Source organism: Blennius ocellaris, assembly GCF_963422515.1.
Source record: "Blennius ocellaris genome assembly, contig: SCAFFOLD_25, whole genome shotgun sequence".
NCBI classification, from domain to species: Eukaryota; Metazoa; Chordata; class Actinopteri; order Blenniiformes; family Blenniidae; genus Blennius; species Blennius ocellaris.
The window spans coordinates 1,109,803-1,112,836 of record NW_027661976.1 but is presented as its reverse complement, the minus strand read 5'-3'; the positions used below and the strand labels follow the sequence as shown (position 1 = coordinate 1,112,836).

Below are 3,034 nucleotides of genomic sequence, written 5' to 3'. Positions count from 1 at the left end.
TATTTTATTGATAAATTACCTACTTGTATACTTACCATTCTTCTTTTCTTACCATTTCTTTATTTTGTGCTCCATTTTAATTTAATCTCCTTCTTCACACGGTGAGCTGTTAAAGAAAAATCTGAAGCAATAATGTCTGAGAACTTTGCTCTGCAGCGTTTAATTTTTCTCCCCCGATGCCTCACACACACACACACACACACACACACACACACACACACACACACACACACACACACACACACAGTCAGAACACCGCCATCTGGTGGCGGAAATACAGATTACAACATGTTTTGTACCAAGAAAAGGCGTCTCTCTCTCTCTCTCTCTCTCTCTCTCTCTCTCTCTCTCTCTCTCTCTCTCTCTCTCTCTCTCTCTCTCTCTCTCTTCCCCCCTCCCCTTCAGACCTTGCACCGTCGCCTGTTTTTTCTTTTCTTTATTGAAAGAAAGACAGTTTTAAACACATTACAGTCATTCCAATTTGCTTTTATAGAGAAAATAGAAAACACTGCTTGGCGAGCAAATTCTTTGGTCAGCGATGTTGAGAACAGGGCGATCGTGACTGGGATGCTGGCTCTCAGTATCAACTGCTTCTCCTCCTCTTCCGTCGCGCAGTCCAGATGCACGTCTGGCTCGCACTCCGTCGCGGTGACTAAACCAGCCTGAACAACAACAGAGCAAAAATCAAAGTAATCAAAACAAGTATAACAAAAGCAAACACAAAAGGACATTTAAAAAGAAACAAACAAACAAACAAACAAAACGAACAAAACAGGAAGGGAAACAACAACAAGCAAACAACTAGAAAATTGCCGCGGAAATTTTATTGTACCTGCCACCTGTCTTTAGCTAGTGATTCTCGATCGCGGCGCCAGCACGAGGCCACCCTCCAAATCTCAGCTCATTTGAACAAACATGTTAGCGTGCGATGCTAACGGCTAACAGCGATTTTAGTGCGTGGAAACCATGTCTTGAGCTAGTGATTCTCGATCGCGGCGCCAGCACGATGCCACCCTCCAGATCTCAGCTCATTTGAACAAACTTGTTAGCGTGCGATGCTAACGGCTAGCAGCGATTTAAGTGCGTGGAAACCATGTCATTAGCTAGTGATTCTCGATCGCGGCGCCACCACGAGGCCACCCTCCAAATCTCAGCTCATTTGAACAAACTTTAGCGTGCGATGCTACCGGCTATCAGCGATTTAAGTGCGTGGAAACCATGTGGTCGGCTAGTGATTCTCGATCGCGGCGCCACCACGAGGCCACCCTCCAAATCTCAGCTCATTTGAACAAACTTGTTAGCGTGCGATGCTAACGGCTAACAGCGATTTAAGTGCGTGGAAACCATGTCATTAGCTAGTGATTCTCGATCGCGGCGCCACCACGAGGCCACCCTCCAAATCTCAGCTCATTTGAACAAACTTTAGCGTGCGATGCTAACGGCAAACAGCGATTTAAGTGCGTGGAAACCATGTCATTAGCTAGTGATTCTCGATCGCGGCACCACCACGAGGCCACCCTCCAAATCTCAGGTCATTTGAACAAACTTGTTAGCGTGCGATGCTAACGGCTAACAGCGATTTAAGTGCGTGGAAACCATGTCATTAGCTAGTGATTCTCGATCGCGGCGCCACCACGAGGCCACCCTCCAAATCTCAGCTCATTTGAACAAACTTTAGCGTGCGATGCTAACGGCTAACAGCGATTTAAGTGCGTGGAAACCATGTCATTAGCTAGTGATTCTCGATCGCGGCACCACCACGAGGCCACCCTCCAAATCTCAGGTCATTTGAACAAACTTGTTAGCGTGTGATGCTAACAACTGCAATGTAAGTGAGTGTATGTGAGGGAAGAAGCACAAACGCAGGTCCCGAACAACTGCCCATAGTTGGAGAAGCGTGACACTTGGGTGAAAAATTCCTTCACCGTGGGCGTCGGGAGAAGTTGACGGACGTGCGGTGTGGTTTTCGTGTCCTCAAGAGGTTCCGTCTCCCCGTTACGACTTGAAACAAACGGCTGAACTTTGGGGGTTTGGGGATGAAATGACTCGTCAAAATGTATTGGCGCAGATGAGACAGAATCCTGCGCTCCCTATCAATGAAGTCCCCTGGAGGGAGAACCGTGTCTCTCTGAGACAAAAGTGTTCCCTCGTGAGAAGCACAGGGCCTGTAGCTACACTTTGATCTATAATATTTTGAGAAAAACGAAGAAATGTGACCGTGGCGACGAGACAAAAACTTTTTTTTTGTAAAACGGCAGTTTCTCTCCCTACAAACCATGTCCTTGTTAGTGCTACATACATTTCTCTTCTTTTCAATAATACAGTAATCACAGTGATCTAAATATTTTCCAACTGCCACAAGACTAAACCAGCCCGAACAACAACAGAGCAAAACTCAAAGTAATCACAACAAGTATAACAAAGCAAACACAAAAGGACACTTAAAAAAACTAACAAAAAAGGGAACGAGAACAACAAGAAAACAACAACTTACTTTTGATAATTAACAGAACAATCTCGTCAATGAGGAGTGGAAGTCTCACCTCTGTATTATCTGCTCAGCCGATCCGGGACCCGATCCCGGTCCGTGAGCCTGTGTGCCGCGTCCGTGGTCCAGCTGCTGTCTGACCTGTTTAGACCGAGGGAACGAGCTGTGCGCTTCTTAACTGCTAATTCGGAGGAGACAAGTTACTCGCGTTTGGTGGGTGGACGTGAGAGTAGGACGATGAGAGGCTTCGAGTCCGGTCCTGGTTGTCCAAACGAGCACAGGTTGTCTGCTCCGGTTGAGTCATGAAAATTTCCACTCGATTCCAGTACATTCTACCACCCCCCTCGTTTCCTCTGACTCACTCTCCTCCTCTGTCTGTGCCTCTGTGTGTGTGTGTGTGTGTGTGTGTGTGTGTGTGTGTGTGTGTGTGTGTGTGTGTGTGTGTGTGTGTGTGTGTGTGTGTGTGTGTGTGTGTGCAGCTCTATGAACTTTGCTCTAGTGAACTCTCACTAACAGTCGTGTGAGACAGATGTTCGAGTACATTCT

At 46.8% G+C, this 3,034-nt stretch overlaps 1 long non-coding RNA gene across 1 annotated transcript; it reads right to left on the bottom strand.

Moving 5' to 3' along the window:
* Positions 1-420: 420 nt before the first annotated feature.
* LOC308148469 lies at positions 421-2,806 on the bottom strand. The gene is made up of 2 exons (XR_013937194.1): positions 2,544-2,806; positions 421-662 (listed from the first exon to the last, which is right to left on the bottom strand). It is a non-coding gene; the product is annotated as an uncharacterized lncRNA (long non-coding RNA).
* Positions 2,807-3,034: the final 228 nt, after the last annotated feature.